Source organism: Ovis canadensis, chromosome 6 (assembly GCF_042477335.2).
Source record: "Ovis canadensis isolate MfBH-ARS-UI-01 breed Bighorn chromosome 6, ARS-UI_OviCan_v2, whole genome shotgun sequence".
Taxonomy (NCBI): Eukaryota; Metazoa; Chordata; class Mammalia; order Artiodactyla; family Bovidae; genus Ovis; species Ovis canadensis.
In genome coordinates, this window is record NC_091250.1 from 93,473,709 (window position 1) to 93,494,802 (window position 21,094).

Below are 21,094 nucleotides of genomic sequence, written 5' to 3' on the forward strand. Positions count from 1 at the left end.
CAGTTAACAGAATATGTAATCTTATATTTTGGACAACATTTTCATGTGCATTGCTTTCTAATATTTGCAGGGTTGTCATGTATAATGTATAGTTTGTTTACTGTGCAAGTCAAGGAGGCAAATAAAGTCTGAATCCAGACTCTGCTTTACTTCCCATATGCTCTAGTATGGGCACAGATGGGGCATCTTTTTCTAATGAATTTGCAGTTACCCTATGGGCTAAGAGCAGCCCTGTATATTTGGGTTTGATATTCATCTAAGTTACAAATAACAGTAAGCATTAGATAATATAATTGAATTCTGTCACAGATGTGTTATGTCCTAGAGTTATTCAATGGCAGATTTAATTATTCTACAGAAATACTTCTCCCCAAAAATATGGCACATTCTTATACTCATCTTTTAACTCTGTGGGGGGAAAAAAAAACCCAGAAACTCTTTTTAGACATTTTATCATTCTCCCTCTGTTAAATAGATGAAGATGGATCATGCAGTTATAATCGTGACTAGAACTTAGTATTGTAGACCAAGAGTTGAATATTAAGATCAGCTTATTTTTTTCTTGATTGCTTTAGGCTGATAAAATATTCAAACAAATAATATTAAAGTTCCTAGTAGAGTGTTAAGAGAAATGTCAGATTATAAACCATTGATGTGTAATCTGTGAGAAAATGGAAATTTTTCATGTTTTTTTTTTCACATTGTAAGGGAAGCAAAGGGAATTTAATGAAATATGAAAAATATGAAGAAGTGACTCTTTTAAGCTCAAACTTTATAGAATGAAGAGAAATCATATAGCTTCTTTTAATTGTGGATATACTAAGATTTCCAGACTTTTAATATCATTGCAGAGTTTGATTTATAGCTCACTATTTGATTAATTTACTTTGCTCCTTGGTTTCACAGTTTATAAAAAGAGGATGATAATAGCGTATATTGTTTGGATTTTTCTAAAAGTTAAATATCATAATGGACATGAATAACTAAAAACAATGCTAGTTAAAATGTGCAGACTCAAAATGTGAGATATTATTTTTATAATTATTGGTTTTAACTACATCTTGCATAGCTGTTTATTTACTCTTTCATCTATAAGTTTAAGCCAATGCTTATTTTAGCATTTTAATACCACACCATATAGTAATATGATAGAAATACATATATTTTCTCTTCATTGTCACTTTCAGTTTAATGAGAGCATTGGAGTTGGGGGATGTTTAAATAACAAATGAATAGACATGAAAAAAATAATCACCAAGAATTCATTCTTTAAAAGGAAATTATTGTATTATCATTACCTTCATCATGCTGTGCTATGGTGTGCTTAGTCATTCATGGTGTCTGACTCTTTGCAACCCCATGGACTGTAGCCCACCAGGCTCCTCTGTCCAAGAGGCAAGAATACTGGAGTGGGTTGCTATGTACTCTTCCAGGGAATCTTTCCTGAACCAGGGATCAAACCCAGGTCTCCTGCATTGCAGGCAGATTCTTTTCTGTCTTAGCCACCAGGAAAGCCCAAGTCAGATGCCATAGACTACCATTAATTGTATTATTGAAGGTGTTAAATATGAAAACTTTACTTTTTGTTAGTTTCTAGAGTTCTTATTTAGTCAACTAAAAATTAGATATATAAAAAAAGCTTTAGCTAAAGAAATTACATTTCTGCTATCTAGATGATAACTTGTGTGAACATACTTTAAGTAATTAACATCATGTTAGAGAGTGTTACATACCACAATGTTTTATGTTCATGGTCCAGGCTGGGCATCCAGGAAGTTGTGTGATTTTGAGCAAGTCGTATCTCTTTATTGAATCTAGTTGTGCTTTGAATAAATAAGTGAGACTTGGAGAAGGAAATGGCAACCCACTCCAGTGTTCTTGCTGGAGAATCCCAGGGACAGGGTAGCCTGGTGGGCTGCCGTCTATGGGGTCGCACAGAGTCGGACACGACTGAAGTGACTTAGCAGCAGCAGCAGAGTTTTCAAACCATATCTTCCTAGTCACACAGTCCGATAGGTTTTTTTTTTTTAACTTCCAGATAATATTTAACTAAAAAAAAGAAAAGTAAAAAAAAAAGGACAGTCTCGCAAAGGCAGGGGAGCCTTTGTTCAGGTTCAGGTTCCCCTGCCGTTAAATTCTTAGTGCTCTAAATAAATTATTTTGTCTCTTAAAAATTTCTTATTTAAAAAGGGAGGGAGCATAAATCACTATTATGACATTGTTTTCTCTCCCGAAATCTACCAATTATTTACTTTATTAGTTTTTGCCATTAGTGCTGTTTTCTGTGAAGTTAGCAATTTGGAGCTACATACTTATAATACAAGCTATATATATATATATATATATATATATTTTATTATTTCACTTTAAATTCTTTGTGTCTTTTTGTATAGATGTATTCTTTTAAAAATATGTTACTTTTTGTTACATGACACAATTTTGTGACAATATTTATTTTAGTCTTAACCTTTTATACAGTTTATCAGTCTCTGCCTGTTGAACTGGCATGTTGAGTTTTGTTGTTGTTCATTCACTAAGACCTATCTGGCTTTTTGTGACCCCATATTCTGCACCACCCCAGACTTGCTTGTCCTTCACTGTTTTCCAGAGTTTGCTCATATTCGTGTCCATTGAGTCAGTGATGCTATCTAACCGCCTCATCCTCTTCCACTCTCTTCTCCTTTTGCCTTCAGTCTCTCCCAGCATCAGGGTCTTTTCCAGTGAGTCAACTCTTCGCATCAGGTGATGAAAGTATTGGTGCTTCAGCATTATATCTAATATAATTATTTATTTTGGTATAAGACTATTATATTCATGATTCATATCTATTTGCCCCATCTGTTTTTGTTCTCTCAGCTCATTTAAAGTGCAATTGTTTATTATTAAAGTCTATGTTTAACAAAGGCATCTGATAAAAATAAAGATAGAAAGTTTTATTATATATAGATTTAATATGTATAAGCAAAATAATTTTCAAATTTTGCTGTCTAGAAATTTCTGTACACTACAGTCTTAGACATTTCAAACATTTATGAATAACTAATAAAAATATTTGAAAACCATTTAATGATCACTTATTGTTTGCTGACTCTTTTGTTTATTATCTAACAGGTTAAATATTCTTGAAGGAGTAAATCTGATATAAGAATAGTCAGACAAATCATTAGAATAGAATAGGTAGCCTAGAAATTGACCTTGATTTGTATGTGATCAGATTATATGATAAAATAGATGACTCAAACAAAAGAGATTGAAGTATTTCAGAACTGTTGCTCTGTTAATTTGTTAGACACCTCTATAAAAATATATTCCTCTCTTTCAAACTGTATAACTAATACATTTAAAAGATATAACATTTTAATGAAAAAAGGGGCAAAGGGTAATGCAGCACTTTCTCTGAATAGTGAAGGTTGTTATGAGCTTGCAGGTAATGAAAAGTATCACGAAGGCCATACAACCACTGTGTTGAATATCAATAGATTCAACAATTTCCAGATTGATGGATTGGCCAGGTTAGATACTGCTAAGGTACATAGAAGAGGTTACTTATATAACATGTTTTTAAAAATCTCAGAGCAGTCTGGATACAGCGAGATGGGCAATATTTTCTATATAAATAGACATTCAGACTTTTAGCTCATGTTCCACACCAGAGAATACAGTGGTGAAGAAAGTAACATTTGTAAAGATTACATTATGCCTTTGGAAATCCAACTGAAAACCTCCAACTCTCTCTATAGATGAATGCAAATGTCCACATGTTTGGAGTAGTCAAAATCATAGCCTAATCTGAACATATTCTGGACACTACTTCAACTGGCCAGCCTTCCTTATCATTTCTGCTCTGTGTGGATCAGAAAGGGGTCAGCTTCCCAGAAGTCACAAGAAGTCACAGTAACAAGACCAACTAAAGAGTTTTTGCTTAAGTAGACTAAGGTTAATATGTACTGAACTCTGACTTTGTATCACATCATTTTCAAATCCCCTTTTTTTCTCCCTACATAAAAGAGATCACTGATTGGTGATTTATGTTTTATATAGGGTCCAGAGTCCTCTCCTTAAGAGCCGATTCCCCTAATTGCCTGGAGTGTGGCTCCTTTGGGCTGACAGCCAAATCTCTGAAGGAATTTTCCGTAGACTGGGAGGTGCCTTGATCAAGGTTTTGTCTCTGTCCTAAGGAAGTCTTCCTCCAATGAATGGTCAATGCTCGGTACCCAGGCCTTCTCCATTGCTGTATATGACTGCCCTCAAGGGCCATCTTGTTTTGAAGTCTCTTCATTATTAGCATGAAGCCTCTGTACTCTTATTACAGTTCAACCTTGTCCTCTGCTTAGCTCAGCTTTCCTAATTTCTCTTGGTTCCCCAACCCCACGCCCAGTATTCTTCCTGCAAATATATCTTGTACTCAAGGTGTGCTTCCCAGGGAATCTGACCTAGAACTCTAGTCATGTTCATGATAATATTCCAAACCTTGCAGATATTGTTTCAATTTTTGTGATTCCTAGAACAGGAAGACAAACTTGTGCTTAGATGAACTTGGAGTGATGTTTGAGAATCTTTTAAATGTACCTTACTTGGTGTTTGAAATTATTGTTGGCATCTTTTTAATCCTTAGCAGGGCTTTACAGCACAAAACATGTAAGACTAATTCTGTATTCTCCTCATTCTCACTAAAATTGTACACATAACTAGAATGATTATGATGTGTTCACAATCTGTTTTGAGATTTGGAGTGTTTGTGACATGAAATTTCATGATGTACTTTCACTTGATAATGGAATAGGCAAGTGAGACAGCTCTTTTTTCACAAAATGCCTGAAACAAAGATGACAGAATGTAAAACAGCTTGGCAATTTATGGACAATTTATTATTATTTTTTCTTGATTTTTAAATTCTATTTTATAGATTACTTTGGAGAAATTCTCTAAAAGTTTAATGTTGACTTTGCAATGACTTAGAGAGACATGCATATATTGCTTGTTCAGTAATCATAAATGAGAACTGATTAAATTTGTAAGTGCTACTGTAGTTCAGAAGTATCATACTATATGATTGGAAGACTGTCATAAGAGACTAGTTCAGTAGTGAAAGATTTGGATACAGCATTGGGAGAACATCTTGAGTTTGAATAAGGTCAAGTAAAATGGGAGTAAGTTTAAAAGATTTTGACTGTTAGTCTAAGGATACTGAACTTTTCCTTTTAGGTAATATGCAGTTTTAAACAATTTAAGAGGCAGGTTAGGTAACATATGAGAAATACATTACAGATGAAAAAGTGATATGTAAAATGAAGAGGTAAAGGAAGAGAATGGTGGATGGGCCCTATTTAGGATGTGATCTCAATGAGACAGGATATAAGTCTTCTTAATTGTCATATTTTCAATTCCATTATTTGGAAATCTTATAAATATATTTATGTTACATATCCCTTGGAATGATTCCTATGGTTACTGTTGATATGGATTATCTCATATGATTGTGTGGCTGACAGACCCCTTTTAGGCAGTGGGACATTGGTGTATTTAGTACAAAATTATAATTTGGGGATATAATGGTTATTTTATTGATTAAAATCAAAACAGTCACTGAAGTCCACAGATTAAATATACTGCTTTCTCCTTATCTTCATTGCCTCAGAATTTATCCCAGGAGAAAATTAAATTGGTTTGGAAACTTATGTTTTACAAACCCATGTTGGATTTACCTAGTATCTCATGCTTATGTAAATCATGAAAAATTAATTTGAACTTAGATATACGTTAATCTGTACTTAAAATTATTGTCCATTTCTTATATAAAGACTCAGTTTATCACTAGATTTCTGTTGTCTCCACTATCTTGCTTATTTCATTTAAAGATATTTTGCTAGGTAGTAGCCCTAGGAACATGGACATGGAACAACAGACTGGTTCCGAAAGGAAAGGAGTACATCAAGGCTGCATACTGTCACCTTGCTTGTTTAACTTATATGCAAAGTACATTGTGAGAAACGCTGGGCTGGAAGAAGCACAAGCTGGAATCAAGATTGCCAGGAGATATATCAATAACCTGAGATATGCAGATGATACCACCCTTATGGCAGAAAGTGAAGAGGAACTGAAGGCCTCTTGATGAAAGTGAAAGTGCGGAGTGAAAAAGTTGGCTTAAAGCTCAACATTCAGAAAATGAAGATCATGGCATCTGGTCCCATCACTTCATGGGGAAACAGTGGAAACAGTGTCAGACTTTATTTTGGGGGGCTCCCAAATCACTGCAGATGGTGACTGCAGCCATGAAATTAAAAGACGCTTACTCCTTGGAAGGAAAGTTATGACCAACCAACCTTATAGCATATTCAAAAGCAGAGACATTACTTTGCCAACAAAATCCCGTCTAGTCAAGGCTATGGTTTTTCCTGTGGTCGTGTATGGATGTTAGAGTTGGACTGTGAAGAAAGCTGAGCACTGAAGAATTGATGCTTTTGAACTGTGGTGTTGAAGAAGACTCTTGAGAGTCCCTTGGACTGCAAGGAGATCCAACCAGTCCATTTTGTAGGAGATCAGCCCTGGGTGTTCTTTGGAAGGAATGATGCTAAAGCTGAAAGTCCAGTACTTTGGCCACCTCATGCGAAGAGTTGACTCCTTGGAAAAGACTCTGATGCTGGGAAGGATTGTGGGCAGGAGGAAAAGGGACGACAGAGGATGAGATGGCTGGACAGCATTACTGATTTGATGGACGTCAGTTTGAGTGATCTCCAGAAGTTGGTGATGGACAGGGAGGCCTAGTGTGCTGTGATTCATGGGGTCACAGTCGGACACGACTGAGCAACTGAACTGAACTGAACTGAGCGCTAGGAATAATACTAGGTAAAACTTGTATAAAAATTTCTATAGAGACACATTTCTTACATATATGCTCAAACAAATATATATACATACACCCAGATTCATTGCTGTATAAATATGTGTTTATAAATATAAATATACTTATAAATGTATTACATTTATACAATTATAAATGTAGATATGTGTATATAAATGAATAAATATTTGTATATATGTATTATAAATTTAACATATTATACAATAAATGATTTACATTTATACAATTATAAATGTATGCTGCTGCTAAGTCACTTCAGTCATGTCCGACTCTGTGAGACCGCGTACACGGCAGCCCAGCAGGCTCCGCCATCCCGTGGGATTCTCCAGGCAAGGACACTGTAGTGGGTTGCCATTTCCTTCTCCATTATAAATGTATAAATATGTATATATTTATATATACATATGTTATAATATGTATATGTATAAAATGTATAAATATATATAAGTGTAATTATAAACGTATATGTGTGTGTGTGTGTGTATGTGTGTGTGTGTGGTGTGTATATATATATATACACACCACCAGGGTCCTCCATCCATGGGATTTTCCAGGCAAGAGTACTGAAGTGGGGTGTCATTGCCTTCTCCAATGTATATGTATAAAATTTATAATTATGTATATACATAAACATTTATACATTTATAATGTATAAATGTAATATATGCATTGTATAATGTGTTACATTTATAATATATACACATATTTATACATATATATTTATAATTGTATAACTGTATAAATGTAATACATTGTATAATACATTTATAATTGTATAAAAGTATACATTTATAAGGAGTAGGCAATTGCAACCCACTCTAGTACTCTTGCCTATAAAATCCCATGGACGGAGGAGCCTGGTGGGCTGCTGTCTATGGGGCCGCACAGAGTCAGACACGACTGAAGCAACTTAGCAGCAGCAGCAGCATACATTTATAAATATATTAATTTATACAAATACAATTGCATTTATACAACGTGTGTGTGTATATAAATGTATATACCTGTACACCTGTGACTGATTCATGTCGATGTGTGGTGAAAACCAACACAATATTGTGAAGTAATTAGCCTATTATTAAAAAAATTAATGTATGCAATTATAAATGTATTACAATGTACACTTCTAAAGTATGAATGTATAAATATGCATATATATGTGTGTGCATATGTATATATGTATTATAAATATAATACATTATATAATAAATATATTATGTTTATACAATTACAAATGTATAAATATGTTTATATAGATATATATATTTACTTGAATTTGTTTGGCATCAGATAGCTAGCATTTCAAAATTTAAAAAATTGTTTGGCATCTGCATTTATATTTCACTTTTTTAGATTCTATGAATTCACATTTGCTAACTTGTTTTCCATGTGGCTAATGGAAATAAGTAGTATCACCTTTCCAACCACAGATAGGCATCACTCTTAATGAACTTGTATCTTTCTAATTCCCAGATCTGTCACTTAATTGTAAATATGTCATTATTAAAAGCTATGTGACTTATGTAAGCAGAGATCTTGTTTATGTTAACAGAGGTATCATTAAGAGATAAGTAAAAAGTAAAAACTTGAAGTAAATGTAGGTAGAATCTTTCCAACCTATTTCCAAATGTGAATAGCAGCCCCAGTGAGAAATAATTATCAGGCTTGCCATGACTCTACAGTGGCATGCTTTGTTCCACCGCTTCACCTAAAAATAAAGCAGCACATTTTATGCTATTTTTTTCTGAAGTGTCATTTATCCTTAATTTTATGTATACAACACCAAGCCAGCTATTACTTACTAGCTATTTTGAATATAAATAAAAGTTATTAAAGCTCACAATTTTTAATATAATATTCTAAGCAACAATTCTACCTGTGTGCTCAGTTGCTCAGTTATGTCTGACTCTTTGAGACTCCATGGACTGTAGCGCTCCAGGGTCCTCTGTATATGCAATTTTATAGGCAAGAATACTAGAGAGGTTTACCATTTCCTACTCCATGATTTGACATTAATAAAAGTTCTTAGGGGGCTTCCTGGGTGGTGCAGTGGCAAAGAATTCACCTGCCAATGCAGGAGATGCAAGAGACTCGGGCTAGATCCTTGGGACAGGAGTATCCTCTAAAGAAGGAAATGGTAACCAACTCCAGTATTCTCACCTGGAAAACCCCATGGACAGAGGAATCTGGTGGGCTACAGACCATGGTGTCACAAAGAGTCAGAGTCGACTGAGTGTGAGCATAAACATGATCATGAGCAAGAAATTTTTATAATGCAAAGTAAAATGTCATAGTGAGGAGAATGGATGTGGAACATTCAGGTCTTAAATACTGGCCCTGCCAGCTACTTGGTGAGTGGCCTTGGGCAAGTCACTTATAGTCTCAGTTCTTATCTTATTTGCATAAAGGTTAGGGATACTAAAAGTTCTACTTTGTAAGGTTGGGGTGAATATTAAAGGGATTAACACATGAAGAGTGCTCAGCACAGTGCCTGTTACAGAGGAAAACTTCAGCTATCTTGTTGCCTATCCTGAGTTATAATTCTCCCTACAGCTGTAAACCTCCATGAGGCTTTATTTAAATAGTTCCTATAATTAAGTTTCACCTTCACTTAGTGAAATTGGAAAAGAATTGAAGAGAATACGCTAGCAATCCAGCGGTTAGGACTCTGTGCTTTCACTGCAGGGGCCTTAAATTCCATCCCTGGTAGGATCCTATCAAGTGGCCCAGCCATAAAAAAAAAAAAAAAAAGAAGAAGAAGAAAAAATTAAATCTGTACTACTTTCTGAATACAGGTTTCACTGAGAGAAAAGAGGACTATCTTTAGGAAAGATAAATTCTTTTGCTCGATTTTTTTTTTCCTTGCTTGAGTTGTTTTTCATTCCTACCTTCTGTTTAGGATAATATTTAGATAAATTATAATATGACACAAATATTTTACATTTTAAATTCAAAACAAAGATTTATTTTTAAAACAAAGCTATGAGAATGTATGCAAGTAGGGTGGTGTTTTTTGCAAAAAAATGTGATCTATTATTACATTGTACTGGAGTGTGAAGAGCTTGATTTATAACCATGGATAGTTAATATGAATAAATCATACACTACAACAGTGAGCATCTTCTGAGATTTAGAATGCATTTTTTGCATATAATCAGAATGAATTTGGCTGAACAAGTGGTAGCTTTTTGTTTGTGTGATTATATATATATTTGTGTGTATGTGCATATGGTAAGTATATATGTATGCATACCCATAGTCTACAATCTTTTGTCCATGTAGATTCATGTATAAATATATATAATCACAAACTAAATCATACAAATACATGATTGGGCAGAATGTAAGATTTTTTTTTCCCCCTTTAATCTTTGAGAGGAGTATTTATCTTTGGAATTTCTTTTGTTTAGAGCTCACTTTATCAGTGAGCATGAAGGCCTTTCACATTGGAAATCCTTCCTCAGTGACAGTGGTATTGTAGTTTAAAGATGAAAAATTTAATTATGTAGCTAGTAATATATTTTAAGGGCTTCCCTAGTGGCTCAGAGGTTAAAGCGTCTGCCTGCAATGTGGGAGACCTAGGTTCGATCCCTGGGTCGGGAAGATCCCCTGGAGAAGGAAATGGCAACCCACTCCAGTATTCTTGCCTGGAGAATCCCATGGACGGAGGAGCCTGGTGGGCTACAGTCCCATGGGGTTGCAAAGAGTTGGACACGACTGAGCGACTTCTCTACCTGTTTGTTAAGTCAAAACAAAAGAAAACTCTTAAAAAGTTACTTTGTTATTTTGGACTTATTATTTAATCTATTTTTCTTTACATAACTAAAAGTAATCAGTCAAACATAGTGGTGGTGGGGTGGGAAAAGACATATTTTAGATTTGAAAGACTTCAACGACATTATTTTCTAACTAATGATGACAATTGCAACAGAAGGAATGTCCCATTAAGGCTGGAGGACTGGACAAGGCAGTGGAAAAGCATCAAAGCACTATTATTAAAAATAAAAAAGAAGACTTAATCATAACTTTGGAATATTTTCAAATTTGAAAATGTTTCCCTATGACAGGGATTACAGATGAGGACACTTATAACTAGAAAAGGTAAAAATATGGCCAGACCTTAGCTATATCTTGAGGCTGAATGCCGAGACCATTGTATTCTAAGTAGTTTATTCATTTATTCAACACATGAGTATCAGCCATGTGCCCGGCCCAGAGCATGTAGGTATGAATAAAACAGACAGAAAAAAATGCTTTTCTGTAACTATTACTATATTAATATAGTATATGCAGTATATATATATTATATGGAGTATATATAGTATATTAGGTATATGCTGTAGTAATATAATAATAGCCTATACATATTCAACTATAGTAATAGTCTTATCTTTGGGCTTCCCTTGTAGCTCAGTCGGTAAAGAATCTGCCTGCAGTACAGGAGACCCGGGTTCGATCCCTGGGTTGGGAAGATCCCCTGGAGAAGGAAATGGCAACCCACTCCAGTATCCTTGCCTGGAAAATCTCATGGACAGAGGAACCTGGTGGATTGCAGTCCATGGGGTCGCAAAGAGTCGGGCACGACTGAGTGACTAACACACACAATTCAACTCAGCTATTTTTCTATTCTGTTTCTGCTACATTTTCTTCTTTATTTAGTTATGAAATAAAAGCATTTCCAGGTAATAGCCCTATTGTACTTAAAGAAACTAATTCTTTTACATAACTGAGGTATTTCAAATTGAATAAACCTGTTACTTCAGAATTAGATGTAAAGCACCTTTGATCTATAACATTATAGACAAATGTGTTTAGTTGTTTGGGGCTTCCCTCAGGCTCAGTTGGTAAACAATCTGCCTGCGGTGTAGGAAACCCCTGTTCGATTCCTGGGTCGGGAAAATCTGCTAGAGAAGGGATAGGCTACCCACTTCAGTATTTTTGGGCTTCCCTTGTGGCTCAGCTGATAGATTTCATTTAGTTATTTGTTACAGACAAATTTCACTCAAGTACTAGGCCTTGAGGAGATCCAACCAGTCCATTCTAAAGGAGATCAGCCCTGGGTGTTCTTTGGAAGGAATGATGTTAAAGCTGAAACTCCAGTACTTTGGCCACCTCATGCAAAGAGTTGACTCATTGGAAAAGACTCTGATGCTGGGAGGGACTGGGGGCAGGAGGAGAAGGGGACGACAGAGGATGAGATGGCTGGATGGCATCACTAATTCGATGGACTTGAGTTTGAGTGAACTTTGGGAGTTGGTGATGGACAGGGAGGCCTGGCGTGCTGCGATTCATGGGTTCAGAGTCGGACACGACTAGCGACTGAACTGAACTGGACTGGACTGAACTAGGCCTTATATCTGTATTATTCATTTTATCTCTACTAAATTGTCTTTTTGTTTCACATGTATTTAATAAAACTGATGATTGTACAAAGTATTATGAAACAAACAAATGTTAAAGGAGCTCAGTGACTTATTTATCCCATACCTGCTGCCTGTCTTTGCTTTGTTACTTAGAAAGATCAAATATAATGTAAAACACAGTCCCTAGAGTTTGGGGAGGGCTTCCCTGATGGCTCAGTTGTTAAGAATGCACCTGCAAGGCAGGAGACTGAGGCTCTTCCCTGGCTGGGGAAGATCCCCTGGAGGGGGAAGTGGCAACACACTCCAGTATTCTTGCCTGGGAAATTCCATGGACAGGCGAGCCTGGTGGGCTACAGTCCATGGGGTCCCAAAAGGGTGAGTCACAGCTTAGCTACTAAACAACAACAACAGCGGAGTTTTGGGAACAAGTGAGGACAGACAAGATGATATGTTGCTCAGATAAAACTATGTAGGTTTACTTTTGGGTCTGCTGCTGCTGCTGCTGCTAAGTCGCTTTAGTCGTGTCCAACTCTCTGTGACCCCATAGATGGCAGCCCATCAGGCTCCCCCATCCCTGGGATTCTCCAGGCAAGAATACTGGAAGAGATAAATAAGAGTTTTCAAAAATTGTGTAATGAAGCAAGTCCCAAAATATGCATAAGCATTTGTCAAAAAGCGAAGATGGTTAAAATTTAGTCATACAAATTTTATTATATAGTAAAATGTCGAGCTTTCCCTGGGGCTAAGTGGTAAAGAACCTGCCTTCAATACAGGAGACACAGGAGACTTGAGTTTGATCCCTGGTGAGGAAGAATCCCTGGAGTAGGAAATGCTTCCCTGGAGAATCCCATAGACAAAGGAAGCTTGTGGTCTACCAGTCTGTGTTGTTGCAAAGAGTCAGACATGACTGAGTGAGCACTCACAGCACAAAATGTAGGGAGTTATATAATTCACTTTCTCTCTAAATTCCTTTTTGATGTCTTCTACCAGTGACTATCATTTATATTTTGATATACATTTTAGTCTTCTGGAAAAAAATGTGCCTATGATATTTTTTTCTAATATAGCATCATTATAGATGAGAATGCATGCATAGTTTGTATCTTTTACTTAAGTCAAAATATATCATGAAGTACTCTGCATCCCCATAAATGTTTTTCAAAATGTTACTCAGTGGCTGTTTGAATTGCTTCTAAAAAACTAGTATCCCTTTATTAAACCATGGTTTGAAAATATATAATTGCCCAAGTTAATATCTTTTCCAATGTAAAATGGTTACATAGTAATTAAAAAATTTATTTCACTCAATTGTATGTAGTTATCCTCAAATACTTAGGGGTTGGCATATGGTGGTCATAGTGCTTAATTTGGAAAATGGTTGGAAATTGATCATTAAACATAAATTAACAAAAATATAATTTTTATTAAATTACTTACCATCTTATATATTAAGAAAAAGTAAAAAAAAATTAAAATTCAGAAGACTCTGTTCATTATCTCACTCTTTTCTGAGAATACAATTTTGAAAGCAGAGCCCCCACCTTAAATCATGTAATAGTCATATTCTGAAGTAGCTTAGTTTGAAAACCTCTGTTAAAATGCAATTACATAGTTTAATAATGGAAATTTAATCAAACTAATGGAGCCTTAATTTACATTTTTAATCCCTTCTGACTTGTTTTTTGTACTTTGTGACTTGTTTTTTGTTCTTTTGTAATTTTAGATTCTGGAATATAAACTGGCAATTAAGATTCATATATTAGCTTTTAAGGTCTGTGTCAGTTTTAGGAAAGTCATTTAGCATTTCTTATTTCACTAACAAAATGATTCGATTGGACAAGGTTAGAATTTCTTGGTTATTCACAAAGATCTTGAGTTTTTGGAGTTCCTAATTCCCCAATATAAATAAATAAACATTGATTTTAATGCCTCTTGTACATATAGAATTCAGTCTTTCTGAAAGTGTTCAGATTTCATGAAATGCTTTTTGCCATAAATTTGTCAAGATACTTTGTCAGAGTTAATGTGTTTATACATGGTAACTATCTAAAAATAGTTTGCAAGTGATAACATTTTTCTTTTTCTCATAATAAGCGGGGTACTTTGCATTATGATTTCGACCACTGCAATTTAATTTGTATCTTTTTCATGGGAAGTGAAACAAACTAATTGGATATGTCCATAGATAGGAAAAGTGGTGTTTTAGTTCATTAAAATATCATGAAAGGATTGTTAGTTCACATATAAAAATTCTAATTTTCTTTATTTTTAAAAATTTGAATTAAATGAATTATTCTGCTGGATTTTCATGGAGATTTCTAAAAATGCAGTAAGTAAAATCTTCATTAATAATTGGTCAGAAGAATTAATATAATTTCAAGGCTAGAAATATCAACTCCAATGATGTTTCTTTTTCTATTAAATATGTTCTAGATACATGATTTATAAATGTTCTTAAAATACGAGTGTGATCTAATAATATTCTCCTTTGCTTTCAAATAGTGATGTGTCTTAGAAGACATGAACTTGGAAAAATAATAGAAATAGATAAATTCCTAAAATTTAATCTTAGTTAGTTCAGTCGCTCTGTCGTGTCTGACTCTTTGCGACCCCGTGAATCACAGCACGCCAGGCCTCCCTGTCCATCACCAACTCCCGGAGTTCACTCAGACTCACGGCCATCGAGTCAGTGATGCCATCCAGCCATCTCATCCTCGGTCGTCCCCTTCTCATCCTGCCCCCAACCCCTCCCAGCATCAGAGTCTTTTCCAATGAGTCAACTCTTCGCATGAGGTGGCCAAAGTACTGGAGTTTCAGCTTTAGCATCATTCCTTCCAAAGAAATCCCAGGGCTGATCTCCTTCAGAATGGACTGGTTGGATCTCCTTGCAGTCCAAGGGACTCTCAAGAGTCTTCTCCAACACCACAGTTCAAAAGCATCAATTCTTTGGCTCTCAGCCTTCTTCATAGTCCAACTCTAACATCCATACATGACCACAGGAAAAACCATAGCCTTGACTAGACGGACCTTAGTCGACAAAGTGATGTCTCTGCTTTTGAATATGCTATCTAGGTTGATCATAACTTTTCTTCCAAGGAGTAAGCGTCTTTTAATTTTGTGGCTGCAATCACCAAAAATTTAATCTTGGATACCCATTTAACTAAAAAAAAAAAAAAAGTTTTCTTGCCCTGTAATTGAATTTTACCTCATCAAATTACCCAACACAAATTATTCAGGTCATCTAATGTTACTGACCAAAATTAATTTTAAATTATATAAGAAATGCAATTTTAAATTATGGAGCTTTTATTTGTTTCCTTTTTGGAAACCCATTATCCCTAAGTGTTCTTGAGATTATTTTTTGAAATAGTGATATTGTAATGTGACGTGGGTGACACTAGCATCTCAGAGATTCAGTTCCATTTATTTTTCTAATTCTTATTTTTCATGTTTTCTTTTAAAGCATTTGATACATTTAGAATATCACCAAGAGACAGTTATTCAAAAACATGTTTATATTTAATGATATAATGGATGGTAATTTGTTAAGGTTGAGCTTTATATCACAGTCAAAAATAAATATTTCTCTTATTTAGCTCATCTTCTACTGTATATAAATTATCGTTATAAATTTGTCTCATTAGATATTAAGGATACACATTTAATTTTAAGTTTTAAACCTTTTCTCATTTTTTGACATTATGTTTTTAGGTATTTATCTTAAAAATCAGTAGTAATTCAAAAAGTAGTTAGGAGCCGAATTGTTTCATCTTTCTAAGTCACCAGCACAGATCTTTGTAGACACAATATTTCATGGATCTATATAAATGTGGTATGGTAACACATAAAACCCAAGACGAATCAATGATTCACCTCCAGATCACACCTAGTGTAAGTTCCATGTGTGATAGCTGATATAAGTCGGCTTACAAGTGCATTCTTTATTTTTTGTTTCATCTGTTCAGAGAGGCTTCCTTTTCCTAATTAATGAAAAGAGTAATTAAAAAAAAACAAACAGACAACAACGTCATAAATGCCTAAGCGTGTATTATTAACTGCATGAGATAGAGTAAAATGTAATATTTATGCATGCAATTAAATAGCATCTTCTTATAAAATTTACATTTGACCTTTAATTTTTATAGCCCTTTTAGGAGCCTGGTTATCTTCATTGCATATGTAAATGGGGATAGGAAGAAATATGATTTCATCAAGTGTTTCTAATTTGACCTATTCTTAATAATAGCCATAGTAAATTGTTGTCTATCTGTTGTTATTTCTCAAGGGTTCCAGAAGGGCCCTGGATCCACTAATCCCTTCTTTTCTCATGAATTTAATCTCCAATAAGATCAATTCCTGGTTTTCATTGAAATGCAGATGTTCCAGGTGAGGATAACAACTTGAGCCCTAGCAGAACTTTATGCTTTATAAAGGAACTATTCACATTATCCTCTAAGTAAGGCAGGTAAGAAAGGAGTGAGAATTTGAGAAAAGGGTGCCTTTAAAAGAAAAAGACACAGTGTGGGGACAATAAGTTTGAAATAGAAGATATTGGGCATCAGTCCCCTGGATGCTTTGGGCTTGGTTTGGTCCAGTTCACCAAATCAGTAAAAAAATTTTGTTATGTACTAAAACATACACTAAAACTCAAACTACTGCACAATTGCACTCATCTCACATACTAGTAAAGTAATGCTCAAAATTATCCAAGCCAGGCTTCCGCAATATGTGAACCATGAAATTCCAGATGTTCAAGCTGGTTTTAGAAAAGAGGAACCAGAGATCAAATTGCCAACATTTGCTGGATCATTGAAAAAGCAAGAGAGTTCCAAAAAAACATCTATTTTTGTTTTATTGACTGTGCCAAAGCCTCTGACTGTGTGGATCACAATAAACTGTGGGAAATTCTTCAAGAGATAGGAATACCAGACCACCTGACCTGCCTCTTGAGAAACCCGTATGTAGGTCAGGAAGCAACAGTTAGAAATGGATATGGAACAACAGACTGGTTCCAAATAGGAAAAGGAGTACATCAAGTCTGTATATTGTCACCCTGCTTTTTTAACTTCTATGCAGAGTACATCATGAGAAACTCTGGGCTGGAATGAAGATTGCCGGGAGAAATATCAATAACCTCAGATATGCAGATGACACCACCCTTATGGCAGAAAGTGAAGAAGAACTATAAAAAGCCTCTTGATGAAAGTGAAAGAGGAGAGTGAAAAAGTTGGCTTAAAGCTCAACATTCGAAGATCATGTCATCTGGTCCCATCACTTCATGGGAAACAGATGGGGAAACAGTGGAAACAGTGTCACTTTACTTTTGGGGGCTCCAAAATCACTGCAGATGGTGATTGCAGCCATAAAATTAAAAGACGCTTACTCCTTGGAAGGAAAGTTATGACCAACCTAGATAGCATATTCAAAAGCAGAGATATTACTTTGCCAACAAAGGTCCGTCTAGTCAAGGCTATGGTTTTTCCTGTGATCATGTATGGATATGAGAGTTGGACTGTGAAGAAAGCTGAGTGCTGAAGATTTGATGCTTTTGAACTGTGGTGTTGGAAAAGACTCTTGAGAGTCCCTTGGACTGCAAGGAGATCCAACCAGTCCATCCTAAAGGAGATCAGTCCTTGGTCTTCTTTGGAAGGAATGATGCTAAAGCTGAAACTCCAGTACTTTGGCTACCTCATGTGAAGAGTTAACTCATTGGAAAAGACTCTGATGCTGGGAGGGATTGAGGGCATGAGGAGAAGGGGACGACTGAGGATGAGATGGCTGGATGGCATCACAGACTCGATGGACATGAGTTTGAGTGAACTCCGGGAGTTGGTGATGGACAGGGAGGCCTGGCGTGCTGCAGTTCATGGGGTCACAAAGAGTCCGACGTGACTTAGCAACTGAACTGAACTGAAAACATAGTTAGGAAAAGATATGATGACTTGAGAGTATCCTTGTCCCTTGATAAACTGTTTCTTAACTGTCAACAGTAATGGATCTGATTAATTGAGATTAATTTAAAAAATAGTAGAGAAAGAAGATAGAAAACTTCTTTTGAGTTTTGTTTTCGCCTTGCCCTAGTATATTGGGCCACCCAGCCTGGCCAGATGACATGATGTTACTCAGGATACACAGTCATTGTTCAATAAGTATAATGGTTGTACAGTACCTATTTCTTGGCAAAAGGCAGATGGCCAAAGCCAAGTAGCACAATCCCTATAACCAAGGAGATTTAGACTCAGTCACATTTGAGGCTACTGAGAACTGTTTCAATGACCTCCTGCTCAGATGTTTGCTTGTTCTCACCTCCAGGGTGTTTGGTAGAAAACTAAAAACTTTGTTACACCACTAACATTCTTCCCAAGGGGGAATAATTTAAAAGTACAGTGAATGTAGAAAGGAAATGTGAAAAGGAGCAGACGAAGCCCCTTTTGATTTTTCTCTTTGGAAGTTCAAGGGATTGGCAGGGTATGTGTAATCACTGGCAATACTCACGACATACAGGTTTACACCATATAAAAGTATATGCTGTTCCCTTGCAATTAAAATTTTACCTAGCATCCTGCATGTTTTACTATAATCTGGTAATCCACATTTAGGGAACACATTAAAAAATAAATAAAGCAACAAAACACACAAAATACATATGGTACTTTACCTTGAAAAAGATTTTAAATTTATTATGGAAGTGGACATTTGCTTGTGAGTTGTGAGGAAAGAATTGATATTGAAGTTTATGTGAAATTGGATAGAAGGTTACAATGTCATATTAGATACTAAAGCCACCTGTGGACATTTGAAGTTGTGTCTGTTCATATTCCTTGAGCTAGAAAAGGCTGTGGTCCAAGTGATCAGTTTGGTTAGTTTTCTGTGAGTGTGGTTTTCATTCTGTCTGCCCTCTGATGGATAAGGATAAGATTCTTATGGAAACTTCTGATGGGAGAGACTGATTAAAGGGGAAACTGAGTCTTGTTCTGATGGGCAGGACCAAGTTCAGTAAATCTTTAATTCAGTTTTCTGTTGATGGATGGGGCTGTGTTCCCTCTTGATCTGAGGCCAAACTGTGGTGGAGGTAATGAAGATAATGGTGACCTCCTTCAAAAGGTCCCATGCACCCACTGCTGCACTCCCTGCCTCCGACCCTGCAGTAGGCCAGTGCTGACCCAAGCCTCCACTGGAGACTTCTGGACACTGATGAGCATGTCTGGATCAATTTCTTGTGGGGTCACTGCTCCTTTCTCCTGGATCTTAGTGCACACAATGTTTTGTTTGTGCCCTCCAAGAGGCTGTTTCCTCAGTTCAGTACAGTTCAGTTCAGTCACTCAGTTGTTTCCAGTTCTTTGCGACCCCAGGGACTGCAGCACACCAGACATCCTGTCCATCACCAACTCCCAAAATGTAACCAAACTCATATCCATTGAGTTGGTAATGCCATCCAGCCATCTCATCCTCTATCATCCCCTTACCTTCCCACATTCAGTCATTCCCAGCATCAGGGTCTTTTCAAATGAGTCAGCTCTTTGCATCAGGTGGCCAAAAGTTTCAGCCATAAGATCATTGCTTCCGATGAACACTCAGGATGGCTCTCCTTTAGGATGGACGGGTTAAATCTCCTTCAAGTCCAAGGGACTCTCAAGAGTATTCTCCAACATGACAGTTCAAAAGCATCAATTCTTTGATGCTCAGCTTTTTTTGTAGTCTAACTCTCACAGCCGTACATGACTACTGGGAACACCATAGCTTTGACTAGATGGACCTTGGTCAGCAAAATAAAGTCTCTGCTTTTTAATATGCTGTCTAGCTTGGTCATAAATGTCCTTCCAAGGAGTAGGCTTCCTTTAATTTCGTGGCTGTAGTCACCATCTGCACTGATTTTGAAACCCAAAAAATAAACTCAGCCACTGTTTCCACTGTTTCCCCATCTGTCTGCCATGAGGTGATGGTACCAGATGCCATGATCTTAGTTTTCTGAATGTTGAGTTTTAAGCCAAATTTTTCACTCTCCACTTTTACTTTCATCAAGACGCTGTTTATTTCTTCTTCACTTTCTGCCATAAGGGTGATTTCATCAGTGTATCTGAGGTTATTGATATTTCTCCCAGCAATCATGATTCTAGCTTGTGCTTCATCCAGCCTGGCATTTTGCCTGATGTAATCTGCATATAAGTTAAATAAGCAGGGTGACAATAAACAGCCTTAACATACCCCTTTTCCTGTTTAGAACCAGTCTGTTGTTCTATGTCCACTTCTAACTGATGCTTCCTGACTTGCACACAGATTTCTCAGGAGGCAGGTCAGGTGGTCTGGTATTCCCATCTGTTGCAAAATTTCCCACAGTTCATTGTGATCTACACAGTCAAAGGCTTTGGCATAGTCAATAAAACAGAAATAAATTTATTTCTGGAACTTTCTTGCTTTTTTGATGATCCAGTTGATGTTGGCAATTTGATCTCTGGTTCCTCTGCCTTTTCTAAACCCAGGTTGAATATTTGGAGGTTCATGGTTCGCATATTGCTGAAGCCTGGCTCGGAGAATTTTCAGCATTACTTTCTAGCATGTGAGATGAGCACAATTATGCAGTAGTTTGAGTTCTTTGGCATTGCTTTTCTTTGGGATTGGAATGAAAACTGACCTTTTCCAGTCCTGTGGCCACTGCTGAGTTTTCCAAATTTGCTGGCATGAGTGCAGCACTTTCATAGCATCACCTTTTTGGATTTGAAACAGCTCAACTAGAATTCCATCACCTCCACTACTTTGTTTGTAGTGATACTTCCTATGCCCCACTTGACTTCACATTCCATGATGTCTGGCTCTAGGAGAGTGATCACAGTATCATGATTATATCGGTTGTGAAGATCTTTTTTGTACA

The 21,094-nt window shown here is 36.2% G+C and overlaps 1 protein-coding gene across 12 annotated transcripts in view; it reads left to right on the plus strand.

The window, feature by feature from the left end:
• Nucleotides 1-21,094, plus strand: part of ADGRL3 (adhesion G protein-coupled receptor L3) — a 936,369-nt gene that overhangs the window by 304,380 nt on the left and 610,895 nt on the right. The gene's annotated exons all lie outside the window — the stretch shown is intronic.